Below are 23,915 nucleotides of genomic sequence, written 5' to 3' on the forward strand. Positions count from 1 at the left end.
TGTAAATGCATGAAAGAGAATCTCTAAAAATATTCAGTCAAAAAGTAAGGAGACCACAATAAAAGAAATTAAAAAATTCAAAATAAAAGCAAATTTTATTTAATGATGGCTTAATGAGTTCTCATGGTAATATCCTGGCTATTTAGCTATGGACCCATTGCTCTCATTTGCCCCTGATCTAAAAACCATCATCTGCTCAGCTTCTGAAGGGTCTTCTGTGCTCTCCAATATGACAGAACACAAATGGAGCTTTGAGCCAAACCTAATATGCCAAGGCAGTTATTCCAAATGCCAACAATTCAGTTTTGAAGCAAATAGCTGGAATCATGCTGATATTAGATTAATGCAGCTGCCACTTGATACTCTGTGCTTTGTTAATGAAACTTATTCATTTAATTGTCTCTCAAGTATTAATGAGTTCAAGTATCACCTAGAGGTTGAGGAATTTACATTTCTAGCAAGATTATCCTGGTCCATGAATATCTGTGCAGGACATTATCAACTGGAGGGTTTTCATTCTTATCCTCACATGAAATGTCTAGGGGGCCTAGCCATGGGGTGCTTCTCAGGGCCAAATGTTCTGTGAACTTTCAGGGCTGCACCTGGAGGTATGTGGATTTAAATTTGAGTTTCTATGCAAAGTATTCGACCCTGATTATTGGGCTGTTTCTCTAGCCTACCAATATGAGATCAGGGTTGTCAAACTTGGCAGTGAAACTTGAGGACATGTATATAAAGGCCTATTTGAGATGGGCTCAGTGATACATGGACACAAAATAGCTTGAAGAGGCTGTGGGGGACATTAAAAAGGTGTATCTGATGAAGAAAACAAAAGACCAGCTCCTGGAAAATGAATAGCTGGAACTGAAGAGGAGTAGGAAGAAAGACTTCTAAAAGACTTCTTGTGGACAAGAACACCTCTAAGGATGAAATGGCACCTTGATGAACCACCCAGATTGCACAGTGGAGCAAGTGCTAAAGTTCAGGAGAAGAAAAAGTTCTGGGAGAAAGGAAAAAGATTGGGGAAGCTTTAAACATTCTCTCTGAACCCAAGAAAAAGACTCACTATGTTAGTGGACAGGACCTATATGAGGAATATAGATGATTTTGATACAAAAAATATTTTCAAGGCATTCTTTCATAGCCCTAGGGGCTTCAGATTTGAGGCTTTGAGTCCAGGAAATTTCTTTTTCCTGTTTGAGCCAGCAGAAAATGCAGACTTGCTCAGTTTAACCTTGAAGGTGGATACAATTGACCTGCTCCCTTCATCATGACTCCATGTGCTAGAGCAGTTTCATTTTCTCAGTTGGATCTCTGTATCTCTAAGTAGGGTGAAGGAGCGAGCCAGCGCCCAAGAAAGTGGGTAAGAAGGGAGGGAGAGGAGGGGACAAACAGGGAGGGAGCTTGTGAATTTTTTGAATTGCAGTATAATTTCATTATAAAATAATTTGGGGGGGGGGTTTGGGTCACACCCGGCAGCGCTCAGGGGTCACTCCTGGCTCTACGCTCAGAAATGGTTCATGGCAGGCTTGGGGGACCATAGGGGATTCTGGGATTCGAACCACTACATCCATGCTATCTCTCTGGCTAAAAATACTTTAAAGAGAATAAAGAAGGTAATTAGGAAACCCCCAAGAATTGTGGAGCCTACTCGCAGCTGCCAAGCGTCATTGCAAGAGGCTGCAGCAGACCATTGCTGAGGGTTATGAGACAAACCTGTCATCCATAAGTCCATGCTAAAGCTGTATGAGTAGAGATAAGCCAGAAATGCCCAAGCAGGGTGAGCCTGTTTGCTGCTGCCAAATTCCATTGCAAGGGGCTGTAGCAGATTATCTGTGGGTTTTGAGATGAACCCCTACCCAGAAGCCACTGCTGAAGCTGTGTGAGCAGATGTAACACAGAAACACCCAAGCAGGGTGGAGCCAAAGAAGTGCAGTCACTCTGCTTTGGTTCAAAGCAGCACGCATATTCTAGCCAATGAACTTCACCAGAACAGGTAGAAACACTGCACAACAACCGTGACAATGGGAAAACAATGCAGGCCACACCAGGCATAAAGAATAAAGATGACAGCTCTGATGATCCAAAAAGTGCCAATCACCAAATTAGCCTCTTAGAGAAAGAGTTTAGAGAAAAAAATATGGAGGATCTCCATAGAAATCAAAGAAAACATAGATAGAGCTGAACGAAACACAAATAATAATCAAAAAGATATGAAGATAGAAGTCAGAAAACTCCAAACTCAAATACAAGTCTGAAAAACTCAATAGATGAAATAAAAACCTCAATAGAAAACCTCTCCAACAGAGTAACAGCAGGTGAGGAAAGAATCAGTGAACTGGAAGATAAGATACATAATAATTCCTTACAATAGAAGAGATTGAAAAAGAGCCTTAAAGCAAATGATCAGACAATGGAAGAAGTATTTAAAGAATGTGAGCAGATAAAAATAGAAGTCTTTGATAAACTCAACAGAAACAACATAAGAATCATCAAAATCCCCTGGCGTCCCATATGGTCCCCCAAGCCAGGGGCAATTTCTGAGTGCTTAGCCAGGAGTAACCCCTGAGCATCAAATGAGTGTGGCCTGAAAACAAAAACAAAACAAAACAAAACAAAAAAGAATCATTAAAATTCCAGAGACCCAGGAAGAAAATCCCAGGAAGAATCAACAGTCAAGGACATCATTGAAGAGAAACTCCCAAAGCTAAAGACTGCATGCAATCCAATCCTGCATGTCTGAAGAGTACCAGCTAAAAGAAATCAGGGGAAAAAAGCATCTTATGTCTTTTTCTTTAAGACAGATCCTAGTAACAATGACGAATCACATAAATAGGGACACAATAATGAAAGCAGAAAGATCAAAAGGGAAATTACATTCAAAGGAGAATCCTTAAGATATACAGCAGAATGCTGTCTAGTCCAACCTTAGGGGAAGCAATATGGAGATTCCTCCAAAAACTGGAAATCAAGCTCCTATACAATCCAGCTATACCACTCCTAGGGATATACCCTAGGAGCAAAAAAATCAATACAAAAATCCCTTCCCCACACCTATATTCATTGCAGCACTGCTGTCAATAGCCAGACTCTAGAAACAACCAAGATGCCCTTCAACAGATGAATGGCTCAAGAAACTGTGGTACATATATACAATGGAATATTATGCATCTGTCAGGAGAGATGAAGTCATGAAATTTTCCTATACATGGATGTACATGGAATCTATTATGCTGAATGAAATAAGCCAGAGGGAGAGAGACAGATGCAGAATAGTCTCACTCATCTATGGGTTTTAAGAAAAATAAAAATATTTCTGCAATAATTCTCAGAGACAAAAAAGAAGAGGGCTGGAAGGTCCAGCTCACAACATGAAGCTCACCACAAGGAGTGATGAGTGCAGTGAGAGAAATAACTACATTGAGAACTATCATAGCAAAATGAATGAATGAATGAATGAGGGAAGTAGAAAGCCTGTCTAGAGTACAGGTTGGGGGTGGAGGAAGGAGATTTGGGACGTTGATGATGGGAATGTTGCACTGGTGAAGGAGGGTATTCTTTACATGACTGAAACCCAACTACCATCATATGTGTAATCAAGTTGTTTAAATAAAGATATTAATAAGAAAAAGAAAGCAAGAAAAATAATATTTACAGCAGACTTTTCACAAGAAAACCTCAAAGCCAGAAGGCAGTTGTGGGATATACTGACAAAATTCAATGAAATGAATGCTTCCTCTAGAATAATGCACCCAACCAGAATTACTTTCAGGTTTGAAGGTAGTATTCATAGCTTCACAGCTCAAAAACTTTACAGACTCTACCAGTCTTAAAAAAAAATTTCAAAGGTCTACATTAAGGTCAAAAGGCACACCAAATTTCTACACAGAGATGACACTAAATCCCATGACAATTATCTCCCTCAATGTCAATGGACTAAATGCACCAGTTAAGAGACACAAAGTTAAAAAATGGATCATAAAGATGAATCCAACTTTCTGCTCCCTACAAGATACACATCTGAATAGTCAGAACAAACATAAACTCAAAATCAAAGTTTGGAAGAAAATCATCCAAACAAACAACTCCCTTAAAAAAGCTGGAGTGGCCATATTAATATTAGCTGACAAGAAATTTAGACTCAAAAAAGTTATAAGTGACAAAGATGGACATTGCATACTAATCAAGGAATATGTAAGACAGAAAAAAATCACACTCCTAAACATATATTCACCCAATGAGAGATCAAAAAATGTTTAATAAAATTATTGACAAATCTAAAAGAAGATATCAATAGCAACACAATAATAGTGGGAGACCTCAATAGTGGGAGACTTCCTTGTCAGCCCTCGATAGGTCTACCAAGCTGAAACCCAACAAAGATATACTAGCTCTGAAAAGACAAATGGAAGAGAGTGTTCTAGTAAATATATATAGGGCTCTCTATCCCCAGAAAATTAGATACATATTTTTCTCCAATGCACATGGGTCATTTTCAAAGATAGATGGCATGCTGGCCCATAAACTGTATCTCCATAATATCAAGAGGATAGAAATTGTACCTAATACCTTCTAAGATTACAAGGCACAGAAATTAGAAGTGAACTACAAAGGGACACAGAAGAAAAACTCTAACTCCTGGAAATTAAGCAGTGCACTACTCAACAATAAGTGGATCACAGATGAAATCTAAGAGAATATCAAAGCATTCCTGAAAATAAATGACAATGAAAACACAAATTATCAGAATTTATGGGACACAGCAAAAGCAATACTAAGAGGAAATTTTATGACTTTGCAAGCGCACACCAGGAAGAAAGGGGGGCCTACATAAGTAGCTTAATGGCCCAGCTTATAAAATTAACAAATGATCAATAAAAGGGACCAAAATTAGGTAGGAAGAGGGAAAATAATAAAGCTTATAGCAGAAATCAATGAAGTAAAAATAAAGAAAATTAATAGGATCAACAAAAGCAAAAGTTGGTTCTTTGAAAAAATAAACAAGATTGATAAACCACTACAAAAACTCACAAAGAAAAGGAGAGATAAACTTAATAAACCAGATAAGAAATGAAAGGGGGAGATCACAACAGACAATACAGAGATTCAAAGGGTAATCAGAGACTATTTTGAGAAACTCTATAACAGGAAACATGAGAAACTCGAAGAAATAGATAAATTCTCAGACTCATAATCTTCCACCATTAAACCAGGATGATCTAGCATATGTAAACAGATACATCAGTCCAGAGGAAATTAAAATGGTAATCGAAAGTTTTCCCGGCCTGTGTTTCTGAATCCCTGAAGGTCTCCTCAGAGGCCTAAAGAGTGCACCCCCAAAAACCTGCATTTTGAAGCTGCCCAGTGAGTAAATTCTGGCTGTGGGGGTAGCAGTCCAATATGCTGAGCTCTCTGGCCTGTGGAGGCTCCGCCCTGCTGTGCCTTTGTCCACTCTGAGGACTTCAAGGGAAACTTCTCTTGCACCTGTCTATCTATGTTTCTGAATTCCTTAAGGTCTCCTCAGAGGCCTAGGGAGTGCACCCAAAAAAACTGTCATCTAGAGGCAGCAGAAGAGTGTGGCGCTTCACCATCATCACAACACGCAGGAAAAACCACACTACATGCATGACAATGGGGAAACCTCGCAGGCAAACAGCATGCACAGAGAATGAAGACAAAAGTTCGGATGACTTAATAAATTCCAACCACTTGATTAAACTCTTCGATAAGGAACTTAAAATAGCAATTTGGAAAATGTTTGAAGAACATGTGTGAAGAACTCAAAGAAAGCATAGATCGATCTGAACAGAACACAAAGACAAATCAGAAAACTCCAAACTAAAATAACAGATCTGAAAAACACGGTAGCTCAACTGAAAACCTCAATGGATGGCCTCTCCAGCAGGGTATCAGCAGCTGAGGAGAGAATCGGAGTACTGGAAGATGTGATGCAGAAAAACTCAACACAACAGAAGAAATTTGAAAAGAACCTTAAGACAAATGAACAGGCAATCAAAAAAGTACTCAAGGAATGCGAACAGATGAAAATAGAAGTCTTTGATAAACTCAACAGAAACAACATAAAATCATTGAAATCCCAGAGACCCAGGTAGGAGATCTCCAGGAAGAATCAACTGTCAAAGACATCATCAAACATATACTCCCAGAATTAAAGACTACATACAATCAAATCCTGCATGCCCGAAGAGTACCAGCTAAAAGAGACACAAAGAGAAGCACCCCAAGACACATCCTTGTTACAATGACAAATCCCACAGATAGAGATAAAATAATGAAAGCATCAAGATCAAAAAGGGAAATTACATTCAAAGGAGCATCCCTAAGACTTACAGCAGACATGTCACAAGAAACTCTCAAGGCCAGAAGACAGTGGTGGGATATTGTGACAAGACTGAATGAAATGAATGCTCACCGAGAATACTGCACCCAGCCCGACCCAAGTTCAGGTTTGAAGGAAGAATACATAGCTTCATGGATAAACAACAGCTCAGAAACTTCACAGATGATAAACCAGCCTTAAAGGAAAAACTGACAGGTCTACTCTAAGACAAGAGAGACCAACAAACACAGCAAACTTATCTACAAAGATGACATTAAATCCTATGACAATCATCTCCCTCAATGTCAACGAACTAAATTCACCAATTAAAAGACACAGAGTGGCAAAATGGGTCAAAAAGATGAATCCAATCTTCTGCTGCCTACAAGAAACACATCCGAATAGTCAGAACAAACATAGACTCAAAATCAAAGGCTGGAGGAAAGTCATCCAAGCAAACAACACACTTAAAAAAACTGGAGTGGCCATATTAATATCTGATGACACCAACTTTATACTCAGAAAAGTGGTAAGGGACATAGATGGACACTATGTACTAATCAAGGGATATGTGCAACAGGAAGAAATCAAACTATTAAACATATGCACCCAATGAGAGACTAACAAATTATCTAACACAATTACAGACAAATCTGAAAGAAGAAATCAATAATAACACAATAATTGTGGGAGACCTCAACACGGCCTTATCAACACTTCATAGGTCAACCAGACTGAAACCCAACAAAAACATACTAGCCCTGAAAAGAGTAATGGAAGAAAGAGGACTAGTAGATATATATAGGACACTCCATCCCAAAAAACCTGGATACACATTCTTCTGCAATGTACATGGGTCATTCTCCATAATAGACTACATGCTGACACATAAAACATACCTTCATAAAATAAAGAGGATAAAAATCTTACAGGCTACCTTTGCTGACCACAAGGCTCTGAAATTAGATGTGAACTACAAAGCCACACAGAAAAAAAACTTTAACAATTGGAAATTAAACACCCTGCTACTGAACAACCAGTGGGTCCGAAATGAAATCTAAAAGGAAATCAAAACTTTCCTGGAAACAAATGATAATGAAGACACAAACTGCCAGAATCTATGGGACACAGCAAAAGCGGTCCTGACATGAAAATTTATAGCTCTACGAGCACACATCAGTAAAGAAGAAGGGGACTACCTGAATAACAATGATGCAGCTCAAAAAATTAAAAAATGACCAACAAAAGGAACCAAAAACAGGGAGACAGAAGGAAATAACAAAGCTGAAAGCAGAACTCAATGAAGTGAAAAAACAAAAAACAATCCTAAAGATCAACGAAAGCAGAAGTTGGTTCTTTGAAAAAATAAACAAGATTGATAGGCCATTGGCAAAACTCACAAAGAAAGAGAGAAATCTGATAACCTGTATTAGAAATGAAAAAGGGGAGATCACAACAGAAATTGCAGAGATCCAAAGGGTAATCAGAGACTACTTTGAGAAACTTTATGCTACTAAACATGACAACCTAGAAGAAATGGAAAAATTCTTGGACACTTATAACCTTCCACAGTTAAGTAAGGAGGATATAGCATATCTAAACACCCCCATCACTATTGAGGAAATTGAAACTGTAATCAAACATCTGCCCAAAAAGAAAAGCTGAGGCCCAGATGGATTACCTAATGAATTTTTTCAAATCTTTTAAGAGAAACTACTACCAATCCTAGCCAGGCTCTTCTATGAAATTGAAAAAAACAGGAACACTCCCAAACACCTTTTATGAAGCCAACATCACCTTGATACCTAAACCAGAGATGCTGCCAAAAAAGAAAATTACAGACCAATATCCCTGATAAATGCTGATGCAAAGATCTTCAACAAAATCCTGGCAATTAGGATCCAAAGCATCATCAAGAAGATCATACACTACGACCAAGTACGTTTCAACCCAGAAATGCAAGGATGGTCTAACATCCGTAAATCTATCAACATCATACACAACATCAACAAGAAGAAAAATAAAAATCACACGATCGTATTAATAGACACAGAGAAAGAATTTGATAAGCTCCAACACCCATTCTTGATCAAGACTCTCAGCAAGATGGGAATGGAAGGAACCTTTATCAATCTAGTTGAAGCCATCTACCACAAGCCAATGGCAAATATTATCCTCAATGGAGAAAAATTAAAAGCCTTTCCTCTAAATTCTGGTACAAGACAAAGCTGTCCACTCTCATCACTCCTCTTCAACATAGTACTGGAAGTTCTTGCTAGATCTTGCTAGATCAGGCAAGAAAAAGATATCAAGAGAATCCAGATGGGGTAGGAAGAAGTCAAGCTCTCATTGTTTGCAGACAACATGATACTCTACTTAGAAAACCCTAAAGACTCTACCAAAAAGCTTTTAGAAACATTAGACTCATATAGCAAGGTGGCAGGCTACAAAATTAGCACACAGAAATCAATGGCCTTTTTATACACCAATAATAATAGGGAAGAGCAGGAAGTCAAAAAGGCAATCCCATTCACAATAGTGCCACATAAACTCAAATATCTTGAAGTCAACTTAACCAAAGATGTGAGGACCTATACAAAGAAAACTATAAAGTCCTGCTCCAAGAAATAAGAGAGGACACACAAAATGGAAACACATACCCTGCTCATGGATGGCAGGATTAACATCATTAAAATGGCAATACTCCCCAAAGCATTATACAGATTTAATGCAATCCCCTTAAAAATACCCATGACATTCTTCAAAGAAGTGGATCAAACAGTTATGAAGTTCATCTGGAACAATAAACACACTCAAATAGCTAAAGCACTCCTAGGGAAAAGGAAAATGGGAGGCATTACTTTCTCCAACTTTAAACTGTACTACAAAGCAGTAATTATCAAAACAGCATGGAATTAGAATAAAGACAGACCCTCAGATCAGTGGAATAGGCTTGAGTTCTCAGACATTGTCCCCCAGACATACAATTATCTAATTTTTGACAAAAGAGCAAGAAATCCTAAGTGGAGCAGGGAAAACCTCTTCAACAAGTGGTGCTGGGAGAACTGGTTAGACCCCCACTTAACATCATGTATGAAGGTAAAATCCAAATGGATTAAAGACCTTGATATCAGACCTGATACCATAAGGTATATAGAACAACACGTCGGTAAAATGCTCCATGACATTGAGACTAAAGGCATCTTCAAGGAGGAAACTGCACTTTCCAAACAAGTGGAAGCAGAGATCAACAGATGGGAATACATTACTGAGAACCTTCTGCACCTCAAAAAAAATAGTGCCCAGGATACAAGAGTCACCCACCAAGTGGAAGAAACTATTCACCCAACACCCATCAAATAAGGGGCTAATATCCTAAATATACAGGGCACTGACAGAACTTTACAAGAAAAATAAACATCTAATACCATCAAAAAATGGGGAGAAGAAATGAACAGGCGCTTTGATAAAAAAAAAAAAAAAAAAGAAATACAAATGGCCAAAAGGCACATGAAAAAATGCTCCTCGTCACTAATCATCAAGGAGATGCAAATCAAAACAATGATGAGATACTACCTTGCGACCCCCGGAGGGGGACCCCCGACCCGCGGGAGTGGTTGGTTAAGGGTTGCTAGTTATTCACAGGTCTCTCGAGCAGATCCGGTCTTATGCTGTAATAGAACTGTGAGAAGTTAATAGAAACAGGCTCAAGACAACTTATGCTGATCAAAAGCAAGTTTATTGGGATATACACTGTTTATATAGAAAATGCATAAAGGGAGGCGTGCTCAGCCTGCCAATCAGGCCTGAGGCAAAGATTATATCTAAATAAGGCATAGGGCTAGCAATACATGTTAAAAATTTCTATTGCTTTATCTTAACTACATTTTTTCTATGTATCATAATATCATGAAATGGGGAGGGGGAAAACTAGCAGTAACTAGGTCAAGCCTTTTACCACAAGATGTTCTAACTTGTATGTAAGCTGAGGGCCCACCAAGGTGTTAAGCTTCAACAGGACGTGTCCTTAAAGCTGATTGGTTCTGGCTATGGTTGCTAGGGTCCTATAGATGTTATCTCGCTTCTCCAAGCCATCTGGTGGAAAACCTCTAAGTTTTTTCAATTTCTTGTGGTGGGCCATTTCCTTTGAGCTCCAGGCTTGTGCTAAACTGCACATAGGCAAGAGAGAAAATAGTCTCAGAGACTCCAATTTGCTCTAGATCCATACAGCTTCCCACACTACCTCACACCACAGAGATTGGCCCACATCACAAACAATGAGAACAATCAGTGCTGGTGAGGATGTGGAGAGAAAGGAACTCTTATCCACTGCTGGTGGGAATGCCATCCAGTCCTACCTCTATAGAAAGCGATATGGAGATTCCTCCAAAATCTGGAAATTGAGCTCCCATTCGACCCAGCTATTACACTCCTATTGATATACCCTAAGAACACAAGAACACAATGCAAAAACCCCTTCCTCACACCTATATTTATTGCAGCACTATTCACAATAGCCAGGCTCTGGAAACAACCAAGATGCCCTTCAACAGACGAATAGCTAAAGAAACTATGGTACATATACACAATGGAATATCATGCAGCCGTCAGGAGAGATGAAGTCATGAAATTTTCCTATACATGGATGTACATGGAATCTATCATGCTGAGTGAAATAAGTCAGAGGGAGAGAGAGAGAGAGACGCAGAATAGTCTCACTCATCTATGGGTTTTAAGAAAAATAAAAGTCATTTTTGCAACAATCCTCAGAGACAATGAGAGGAGGGCTGGAATTTCCAGCTCACTTCATGAAGCTCACCACAAAGATTGGTGAGTGCAGTTATAGAAATAACTACACAGAGAACTACCATAATCATGTGAATGAATGAGGGAACTGGAAAGCCTGTTTGAAGTACAGGTAGGGGTGGGGTGGGATGGAGGGAGATTTTGGACATTGGTGGTGGGAATGTTGCACTGGTGAAGGGGGTGTTCTTTACATGACAGAATCCTAATCACAATCATACATGTAATCAAGATGTTTAAATAAAGAAAAAAAAGTTTCAAAAAAAAAAAGAAAGAAAAGAAGGATTCGTTCAAAGAAGCTCTCTGCCCATCACCATTCAGTATTTTGTACAACATTTGTAGGGTATAAAAGCACTTCAAGTTGCAGAATTTTATGTTGGTTTATAAAAAAATATACTGTGGTGAGTGCAATGCTATTTTCTTTTCTTTCGTTCTTTCTTTCTTTTTTTTTTTTTTTTTTTTTGGTTTTTGGCCACACCCAGTGGCACTCAGGGGTACTCCTGGCTATGTGCTCAGAAATTTCTCCTGGGTTGGGGGACCATATGAGACACCAAAGGAGCAAACCACGGTCTGACCTAGGTCAGCTGTACCAGTACACCGGCCCCACAATACTATTTTCAAGGGACACCGACATGCAAGTCAAAGTCCACAATTATTGAAGACCCTAACTGATTCTCAAGTCTGAATCATTGAGAAAAATCCCCATTTACTATTTAAGATTCATCTCAGAGAACAATAGATACAATGACTAGGTTGAGTAAATGCTCTTCAAACCCAATGAGTGAAGATAATATCTCAGAGGCTCTACTAATATTAATCAGATTTATAACCTCTTAAATAAGGGCGTTAGAGACACCATGATGTGTATGTTCAATGAGCTCAAACAAATAATGGTACAAATATAAGTAAATATAAGAGCAACACGTGATAAAACTATAATCAGATGTGACAGAACTGAGTGTGGTAGGTATATTTTAAAATGCAATGGAACACCTCAGTGGCAGAGTAATAAGTGCTACAGTGAAACATGTTGAGCTCCCAGATAGGATTCAGAAAACTTCTAAAAACAAACATAAAATTAAATAACATCTAAAAACTTAACAATATATTAGAGAACTGTGGGATGAGTTTAAGAGGGAATATATATAAATCTGAGGAATAGGAAGGAAAGTTTTATGAATTAGCAGTAGTCATGGCAATTACAGGTGTTATTTTTCCAGTTTTGAGGAGTGAATGCACCCAGATTTAAGAGTTTTAAAGGGGCCAAGTCAAGTTAGATTCAAATACAAAACATTTTAAGACATATTATAATAAGAATGACAAAACCCAAAGATAAAGCACTGAAAGCATCAAAATAAAAGAATTTTACATGCACAGATAATCCCATAAGATTCATTTTATTTAATATTTATTCACCATTCACCCAAACAAAGGGAAGAGGTTCTTCATTAAATCCTAAATTATCTAAAAACTAAGGTAAAACAAGGTAAAGAAACCAAAATCGAAAGGAAAGGGAAGGGAAGGGAAGGGAAGGGAAGGGAAGGGAAGGGAAGGAAAGGAAAGGAAAGGGGAAAGGGGAGGGGAGGGGAGGGGAGGGAAGGGAAGGGGAGGGGAGGGAAGGGAAGGGGAGGGAAGGGGAGGGAAGGGAAGGGGAGGGAAGGGAAGGGAAGGGAAGGGAAGGGAAGGGAAGGGAAGGGAAGGGAAGGGAAGGGGAGGGAGGGAAGGGAAGGGAAGGGAAGGGAAGGGAAGGGGAGGGAAGGAAGGGAAGGGGAGGGAAGGGAAGGGAAGGGGAGGGGAGGGAAGGGGAGGGGAGGGGAGGGAAGGGAGGGGGAGGGAAGGGGAGGGGAGGGAAGGGAAGGGGAGGGAAGGGGAGGGGAGGGAAGGGGAGGGGAGGGAAGGGAAGGGGAGGGGAGGGAAGGGAAGGGAAGGGAAGGGAAGGGGAGGGAAGGGAAGGGCAGGGAAGGGGAGGGCAGGGAAGGGAAGGGAGGGGGGGGGGAGGGAAGGGGAGGGGAGGGAAGGGAAGGGGAGGGAAGGGGAGGGAGGGAAGGGGAGGGAGGGAAGGGAAGGGAGGGGGGGAGGGAAGGGAAGGGAAGGGAAGGGGAGGGAAGGGGGGAGGGAAGGGAGGGAAGGGGAAGGGAAGGGGAGGGAGAGGGGAGGGGAGGGAGGGAGGGGAGGGAAGGGAGGGAGGAGGGAAGGGAAGGGGAGGGAAGGGGAGGGGAGGGAAGGAGGGAAGGGGAGGGGAGGGGAGGGAGGGAAGGGAAGGGAAGGGGAGGGAAGGAAGGGAAGGGAGGGAAGGAAGGAAGGGAAGGGAAGGGAAGGGAGGGAAGGGAGAGGGAGAGGGAGGGAAGGGAGGGAAGGGAAGGGAAGGGAAGGGAAGGGAAGGGAAGGGAAGGGAAGGGAAGGGAAGGGAAGGAAAAGACTTGTAATTAACATTGGTCTCTAATTAAAAAATTTAAAAATAAAAGCAAATTCACCAAGAATTATTTCTTCAGCTATATTATCAATCAGATTAAAGAGAATGATTTAGGGTGTATGTACAATCAACAGCTAAGGAAAATCATAGCCCTGAAACCAATTTTGCAAGTAAGAAAGGCAAGACAAATTTTATGCTCTTGCATGATTTCTACAAAATGATGTTAATAAATTTCTTCATTTTAATAATTTCAATATCTGAGATTAAAGAGCTCACCAATCAGTAGAATAGTAAAATGGATCAGAAAATTAAATCCAGCATTTTTCTACCCACAAGAGACCCATCTGAACATATTTATATAAGACCTTTTCAAATTAGAAAAGGACATAAAGTACAGGAAACAACATTTTTAATAATCAATACATCAAAAGGACTCCCTCCTAAACATAGATACCCCTCATATCCTTTAAAATGTTTTAAATTGCTAATAGATTCAAAGTATCACAACAGTAGTAGGACAATTTAACTAATAGCTCTTTCATCAATGGATAGCTCATCTAAACATAATAGAAAATAAATCATTTTTAAAAAATTGAATATACAGGAAAAGCAGACATGTATAGGGCCTTTAGTCATAGATATTTGCATGCACTATTTCTCCAGTACCCATGGAATATCTTCCCACAAATCACCTACTAGTATGCCCATAGACATATAAATCACAAAATGTATTTCCATAAAATCAAGAAGATATAATTTGTATCAATACTTCTCTAAGATCATGATCTTTGAAAATGGAAATTAATCATAGACATAAATAGGAGGAAAAGATAAGGATTGAAAATTAAACAAATTACTATTAAACCACAAGTAGGTCAAAGATGACTTCAAAATTTTCCTGGAAACTAACAGGAATGAAAATAAAAATTATCAAAACATATAGGGCAGAGTAAAATTAATGTTAAGCGGAAAATTAATAGGAATGCAAGGGCTCATTATAAAGCAATTAAGAGCCCACATCAGTAACCTAATAACACAGCTTAAGCAGCTAGAGAAAAAAATAAGAATCCAAAACAAATGGAAGGAAATAATGAAACTAGAGTATACTTCATATTTAATATACTATATTTCATTAAATATACTCTAAGTTTTATAATAAATTTAAACAACAAAAACAACTAAATAATAACTAAAGTATTAAAAGGTTCAGCAAAACAAAGAACTGGCTTCTTGAAAGAATAAACAAAATTGACAAACCATTAATGGTTTAAAGAAAGAAAAATACTCTAATAATAAAATAAATAATATCATAAATATTCAGAAATAAAAGAAGACAATAGAAATTAGTTATAAAATATGTATGCAGTAGAACTGCAGGATCTAGAAGAAATAAACAAATTTGTAGACTTCTATACCCTCCCACATTTGAATTAAGAGAAAACAGATAACCTGAAAAGGCCATTAACTATAAAGTAAATTAAAAATGTAATAAAAGTCTTTGCAAAAACAAAAGTTCAAGCCCAGTTGAGTTCACTAGTGAGTTCATCCAATTTTTTTGTGTGTGTGTGTGTGGTTTTGGGTCACACCCAGCAATGCTCAGGGGTTATTCCTGGCTCCATGGCTCCAGGCTCAGAAATTGCTCCTGGCAGGCACGGGGGACCATGTGGGACACCGGGATTTGAACCGATGACCTCCTGCCTGGAAGGCAAATGCTTTACCTCCATGCTATCTCTCTGGCCCCAACATCCAAATTTTTTAAAAAGGCCTAATTAAATTCTTTTCAGAAATTTTCAGAAAGTGAAAATAATAAGAATTCACCCAGTTTATACAAAACATTTCCAATATCAAAAACTGACAGACACAGTACTAAAAAGCAAACCATAGAACTATATCTCAGATAAATATAGATTCAAAGATTCTCAGCAAAACATTATTAACAGAATCCAATAACATGTCAAAAATATTGCACATCATGATCAAAAAAGGCTCATCCAAAGCGGCATGATGGTATAATATATGCAATTTAAACATATAAAACACCATATCAATAAAAGGACAAATAAAATTCAAACATTTATATTAATAAATGAAAATAAAATGAGAGTTAGAGATAAAATAAGTAAAGTAGGTGTTTGCTTTGCACAGGCCTAACCAGGATTAATATTCAGCACCCCACATGGACCTCCAAACCCCAACATGAATACAAAGCCAGGAATAATCCCTGAGTAAAGCCAGGTGTGCCATCCAAAAAAATAATAAAAGAAACTATTTGACAATAATTCAATTTTTAAAAAAATTTTAAAAATTCGATTTTTTAAAAATCCTAATAAAATGGAAATAGAACTTACCTCAATATAGTTAAAGCTATTTACTAAAATTGCAGAGGACATCACACTCTTAATTATTAAACATTGAAATTTTTCTACCTAAAATCACACAGAAGACATGTTTTTTTTTACTATTACTTTATTCTATAGTAATGGAAGCCTTTAAATAGCAATTAGTCAAGAAAGATATTAAGGGCGTTTAGGTTAGAAAATAAGAAGTCAAACTCTCAGTATTTGCAGATGACATAATAATATAGTTTAAAAAGCTCAAAAACTAGTCCAACCTTTCTGAAAAACAATATGAATATTCCTCAAAAAACTGGATATTTAGCTCCCATCAGCAATACCACTAAGGATATACCCTAGGAACACACACACAAAAAAAATACAAAAGTTCCCTCTGTACTCCTATGTTTATTGTAGTACTATTTACAATAACCAGAATCTGAAAACAACCCAGATGCCCAACAATAGATAAGTGGCTAACGAAACTGTGGTACATCTATATATAATGGAATACTATGCACCTATTAGAAAAAGTGAAGTCATAGTTTGCCTATACATGGGTGTATATAAAAACTATTATGTTGAGTAAAATGAGTCAGGGGGAGAGAGACAGACACAGAATAGTTTCACTTCTCTGTGGGATTTAAGAAAAATAAAAGACAGTATGGTAATAATAGCCACAGAAAAAGCAATGAGGTCCAGAGAAACCAGCCCATGATATGAAGCTTACCACAAAGAGTGGTGAACACAGTTAGAGAAATAACTGCACAACTACTTAAACAATAATACTGAAAGAAATAGAATGCCTGTCTCGAAGACAGGCAGGGGGTGGGGTAGGAGGGAAATGAGAACATTGGTGGTGAGAAAGTTACATTGGTGAGTATGATGTACATTCTATGACAGAAACCCAAATATGAACATTTTGTAACCATGGTGCTTAAATTAAGAAATTATCATTAATTAAAGAAAGAAATTATCAGATTGTGGAGCTGGACTGCCAGATTGTGGCTAGGGCATTTGAGAAAGTGAAAATAAAAAATAAATAAAAAGCTAAAAAAAAACTATTAAAATAGCTCTCAGAACCAATATTTGTAAAGTATCAAATTGCAAAAAATTACTATCAGAAATTTATGGTTTTCTGCATGCAAACAATAAAAAGTAGAAGAAAGAATTACAAAAATACCACACATAATTTTATCTCAAAAAATCAAATTCCTGGGAATCAGCTAACAACACAGGTAAACTATTTGTACTAAGAAAACTAAATTGCTACTGAAATAAATAAATGGAGAAATTGAAACACATACCCTAATCATGTAGTAGAAGGATTAATAGTGTCAAAATAATTACCTTGTCTCATGCAGCTATTAGGAAAATTGAAATCATGAAATTTGTCTGTATGCAGATAGACATAAAACTATATGCATGTGCATGAAATTATAAAAAAATACTATGCCTTCAATGTTTAAGGAGTCACATAAATCTCATGGCTTTAGATTGCTTTGTGTACTGCTAAGAAATGTTATAATGTACTACAGTCGGGGGACTTGTGGACAAAGTAATTGTACATGGGTTCTGCCTTATTTTTCTTAATGTTCTTTGACTGTAAGTTCAATATTTAGGCATCAGCAAAGGGATTTCTTTTGAGAACTCTGTTTATGAGCGATTGTCCTTCCACTGTAACTTTACCTTCTCCTCTTTGCATCATTGTTCTCATAATTAAAAATTAAAAATTTAAAAAAAACTATTATGCTGAGTGAAATGAGTCAAAGGGAGAGAGATATATACAGAATAGTCTCATTCATCTGTGGTAATAATACCCAGAAACAATAGAAATGAGGGCTGGAGGGACCACCCCATAATATGAAGCTGACCACAAAAGCAGTTAGAGAAATAACTATACTAACAAATACCATGACAATGATATTGAGAGAGAAATAGAATAGAGAGAATAGATAGGCAGAGGTGGGGAAGGAGAAAAATGAAAAAACACTGGTGGCAGGAAAGTTACACTGGTGAAAGGGGGTATACATTCGATGACTGAAAGTCAACTACAAACATTTTTGTAACCATGGTGCTTAAATGAATAAATTATTAATAAATAAATAATAAAATAATAGCCTTGTCTAAAGTGTTATATAGATTCAATTCAATTATATAGATTCAATTCAGTCCATAAAAATTATCATGGCATTTTTTAAATATAATTTAAATATATAATTTAATTTAATATATAAAAATATAATTTAATTTAAATATAATTTGAACATCTCAAATGTTCAAATTTATATGGATTAATAAAACCTTGTGAACAGTCAATGACATCCTAAGAAAAAAGAAGGTAGAAGGCAACTTTTTCACCATTTTCAAACTATACAATAAAGCGATAGAATTCAAAAGTGTGGTACTGACATAAGAACAGACTCTCAGACCAATGTAATTAAATTGAGAATCCAGAAACTGAACTTTACATATATAAACAGTTAGTTTTTTACAAAGGAGAAAAGAGTATAAAGTGAAACAAAAACAGCCTCTTCAAATGTAATATTTGAAAAACTGGTAGATCACATACATAAAAATAGAACTCAAGCTCCTTCCACACACCGTGTACAAAAGTTAATTCAAAATGAATCAAAGAACTTGATACTGTACATAAATTATGAGGAAGCATCAGCACTTTATGATAGTGAATCTAGAGTTATCTTCAATTATTTATTGTCATTGGCCAAAAAATAGAAACAAAGATAAACAAATGGGACTACATAAAACAAAGAAGCTTCATTACTGCAAAAGAAATGATTACAATAAAAAAATCATTCCACATAATGGGATAAAATATTCATTCATCACTCATCTGACAAAGACAAAGTACTTATAGAACTCAACAAGGAAAAATAACCAGATTCATCAAAGAATCAGGAGAAGATATGAACAGAAATTTCCTCAAAAGAGGCATAAAAATGACCAATATGTACATGAAAAATTCTCTGAATTACATATATTTAGGAAAATGCAAATCAAAGATATACTATCTCATACCAGTTATAGTAACACCCATCATAGAACAAAAACAATCTATGTTGATGTGGATGTGGGAAAATCAAACCCTCAACCACTAATAGGAATGTTGCCTGGCTTACTACTTCTGGAAAAATATAAACACTTGTCAAATAAAAAAACAAGAGAGAGAAACTAAGAATCGGGCTTCCATAGGCCCACCAACTATTCTATTTCTGTGTATCTACCCAAAGGGCCCCAAAACTATCCAAAAAAGATATTTGAGCTTCTGTGTTTATTACAGTATTATTTACAATTGCTGAAACCTAGAAACAACCCCAAAACAACCTGATAAAGAAATTAGGGTAGCGATAACATTTACTTAATTACCTACAAGGGAATACAACTTGGATATAAGAAAAGGTTAAATAATGCAATTTTCTGGTAGAGTGATGGAGCTGGAGCATATCATGCTTCATCTGGAAAACAAAGTTAGAAAAGGGGGAGGGGCCAGAGCAGTGGCACAAGTGGTAAGGCACCTAGGACAGAGCACGGTTGGATCCCTCTGCGTCCCATATGGTCCCCCCAGCCAGAAGCAATTTCTGAGCGCATAGCCAGGAGTAACCCCTGAGCTGCTGCAGACGTGTTAGCGTCCCTAAGCAAAACCTTAGTGGGTTAGATAATTCTCACTAGGAATAAGCGGATACACAAGGTGGACGAATATGAAATATGAAAATGAAATAAATGAGACCACACAAAATGCATTGTATGGGGACCCTTGTCCAAGGGACGAAAGACAAATTTACTTTTCAGCTGATACATTTTTTGTTTGTTTGGTTTTGGGCCACACCTGGCGATGCTCAGGGGTTACTCCTGGCTGTCTGCTCAAAAATAGCTCTTAGCAGGCACGGGGGACCACATGGGACACCAGGATTCGAACCAACCACCTTTGGTCCTGGATCGGCTGCTTGCAAGGCAAACGCCGCTGTGCTATCTCTCCCGGCCCAGCTGATGACATTTATAAGCACAAATTCTGGTATGCAAGGTGTTGTCGGGGAGAACAAAGAGTAGGAGATCAGTACAATGGGGAAACCAGGCCTAAAATCTACATATTAAATGACTATCCTATAGGTGAGAAAGACCCCAGTTGGAGGGCTGTGAAACAAGAGCTAGAGATGTTTTTGGTTTAGCAAAAAGCAGGCTTTTCAAGAAACCAGGAGGAGAGAGACAGAGATATTTATGATGTTTATGTAGTTGCCGGAAAATAGATGTTAGGGGGGGAAGGAAATAATTGTTTACCATCATAGAGCTAGACTCAGAAAAACAAGCTGCTGGTGCCAGGTTATACTAGAAATACGAGTCACAAATAAACTAGCCAGCGGGGAAATTTCGGTGGGTTTTGGTACTGACATTTCTTTGTCTGTAGGAAAGCTGAGGCTGGATTTCTCTAGTGGCCAAATAAAGAGAAAAATGTAGTGTTAAAGCCATGTTGGAATTACAGCCAATAATCCACGCAAAGGGTTAAATGATTAACTTCTGAGCGGGCCTTTTGGCAAATAATTCTTTGGGAGGAAGGCACTGCACCAGGAAGGGAAAAAGCCAGGTCTGGTGTGTGCTTTCTTTAAGTGGTGGGTAACACTGAGCATTACCAGGTGTGGCCAAAAGAGAAAATGAAAAAGGGAAAGGGGGAGATTCCTCTTATGTGGGAAATAAGGAAACAGAGTAAGAAAATTAAAAATGCCAAATGCAACAGAAACTGAGAACTGGTATTTAAAAGAAGCCTACTATACTGAGGTGATGGGGAGTGATAGATTGGTGGGGGACAGGGCACTGGGACAATGAAGGGAGGAAGAAGATACTCTAGTGGACAGGGCCATGATGAAATTTTTATTTATGACAATTCTCATATTAACAGCACTTTAAGTCATGATACCTAATATAATATGTGTATATATATATATATATATATTTTTAATATCATACCTTGTGCCCTCAATCTCTATGACCTCAATACACAGAGAAAAGGAGAGAGAAATAGAGTTAAACCTCTGGAAGTCTGAAAAGAGCCAATACTCTGAGGAAAAAATCTTTAGGAAAACTTGGCCTCGTTTGAAAAGCATCCTGTATAGTTAACAGATTTCAAATATTCCAGAGGAGGTCTATGAACTTGAGAGATCCCAGCTGCATACAGGTACACAAAGCCATGATATAGCTGATCATTGATATCTGGCCTTGCCTTTATTCAGGAGACGATCTGTCTCCCCAGCATTGTCTCCCTGTATGTATAACCCATGCAGCTAGAACCACCAGGTACAAAGACAGAGCACCCACAGGGGAATCCTAAGACTCTATGTGTCTGAGGGACTTACAGAGCAAACACTGGGATGAAGCATTTATCTTATTCTCACCAACAGTGTTACTTATAAACTATAGTGACTTTTTTACAAAAAGATACACTTTTTGGAAAAAAGGAAAGCTCCTGAATAATACATTGAAAGACATAGACATGCCCAATATTTTCTACTTAGAAATATCCAGAACTAGAAATCTTAGCAACAAGAGTAGCTTCAGAGAGGGAATAGATGGGACAACCAGAGTTCACTTTAAGTCGCAAGAAACTTAACATGACTGCTGAGATTGTTCTGGGTAGACAAGCTTAACATAATTGAAATGCTGAGATTGTGCGATAAGAGTTGAGGGACTGAGGAGGGTGAAATATTCACTATAAAAAATGGTATTTCAGTCTAGGAGATAGTACAAGAGGTAGAGGTGGGAGTTAGAAGCATGTACACATCCTATTTGTTTTATCTATATGCTAGGCTCCTATTTCTGTCTTTTTATAATGATAAATAATAGATTTATCACAAAGATTCTACCAGAGTCAAGGGTCTTGTTAATCTCAGTCAGAGAAAAGTGATGCATAATGTGGAAAGATTGACTGTTTACAGTAACAAGGGAGAGAACGTGTTCCCCCTTCCTCATTTTGCTATATTCTTATGATCCTTTAGCTCAACAAATCCATTGATTTCTACTCAATGTGCTTATTAACTTATTAAATAAGGATTGGCATTGTTGGTTAATTCTGGTCCTGGCAAAAGAATCCCCACATGGTGTTGTGACAAAAGCGTTCAAAACTTATCTAAATTGACATCACAGAGGTTTGCATTGCCAGATTATTGAAGCAGAAATAGTTTATTTGTGAAGTATTTACCTAAGCACAATTATACTTGATAGGCAAATTCAGTCCAAGAAACAAATTATACATTGAATGTCTCACTAAAACTAAAAAGACTGTATCTGCACATTTTAATGGAAGACAACCTGCCAACAGAGACATAAACCCATCTATGTTGGGCAGGACTATTGCATAAAAAAAGATCAAACTTTGTCGGGGAGAGGCAGAGGTAGGATGGTGTTACTGAGAGCCATCTTTGTTCAGCAACAAAGATTGAAATACACAAACTCTAAGCAGTTCAATACAGAAGAAAATGTCTATATAATTTATTTCAAAAAGAAAAAGATGGAGAGGGTAAAAAGGGTGGGTTTTGAATGCAGCCGCGGGTACTATTCTCCTGAGAGATAAAAAAGGGCCCAATGAGTAGCTCCAGAGTATCATCAGGTGTGGCCTCAAAACAAAACAAGCAATAGAAGGAAAAATAAATGTTAAAAAATAAGAAAACAGGAAGAAAGGAAGGAAGAAGACAATAAGAGGGGAAAACAAGATCCAATACATGGACTGTGTTGGAGGGTTGATGCTATCTTCCCTATTGGAACATACAAATTTAAGAGAATGGACAGCTAACAATGAGATCTTACAGAATTTTTGTCCTTATATTAACAACTTCATTGGAATTACATAATTTTCACAAAGGTGTTTGCTACTGTACTTCTCCTTTTTTTTTTTTTTTTTTTTTTTTTTTTTTTTTTTTTTTTGGTTTTTGGATTTTGGGTCACATTCGGCGGTGCTCAGGGGTTACTCCTGGCTGTCTGCTCAGAAATAGCTCCTGGCAGGCACGGGGGACCATATGGGACACTGGGATTCGAACCAACCACCTTTGGTCCTGGATCAGCTGCTTGCAAGGCAAACGCCACTGTGCTATCTCTCCGGGCCCTTCTTTCTTTTTTTTTACTTTTCTTTTTTCTTTTTAGTTTTTCGTTCTTTTCTTTTGTAAATTGCTTAATTAATCACTAGAGTTACAAAATTTCTTATTGTTGGCTTAGAGTCACACAATGTACATTATACTTCACTAATGCACCCTTCCAGTTACCAGTGCTTCCCTTTTTCTCACACTTCCCAGCCCTCACCCCTGCCTCTCTCTATGGCAGATAATTTTTTTCTGTGTCCTTTTTGACACTGGTTTGTACTATTGGTAATGGAGGAGTGCTTTACATTTCACTTTTCCACTTTCAGTATGAAATTCTTTTCTTAAATTAATATCTTAATTAAACACCTTGATTACAAACATGATTGTGGTTTAAAAAAAAAACAAAGAACTGTGTAGCTCAAAATTTGAATGTCTGTGTGAATTTAGAAAGATTGGAGAAACATGAATGTGAACTTAGTTCACAGCACAGGTGTTCTGCTTTGAAAGACCTGGAGAAGGAAAATATGTTGATTTTTAACACCTGGAATAGTATTCCTGACTCATATAATCAACTAAAAGAGCTAGCTTTTACTGTTCTTTCCTTGTTTGGGTCTACATATTTATGCGAACAATCATTTTCAATCATGAATCTTATCAAGAGTAAATTGAGAAATCGTCTCATCGATGAGGACCTGGAATTGTGCCTAAAATTAAAAACAACAACATACAAACCTGACTTACTCAAACTATCCAAGGAAATGCAAGGCCAATGTTCACATTAATGTTTGTGACTTTGTCAGTCATTGTCAGGATATAATTTTCTCTACATTGTAAGGCAAATTTTACATAATTTAACGTTATTGATAAATAATATCATTCTAAAGCTTTTTTTATTAGTTGTTATTTGTATCCTTCTGACCTACGTGGATACTTGCATGCAGAAT

The sequence above is a fragment of the Suncus etruscus genome, chromosome 3 (assembly GCF_024139225.1).
Source record: "Suncus etruscus isolate mSunEtr1 chromosome 3, mSunEtr1.pri.cur, whole genome shotgun sequence".
Lineage (NCBI taxonomy): Eukaryota > Metazoa > Chordata > Mammalia > Eulipotyphla > Soricidae > Suncus > Suncus etruscus.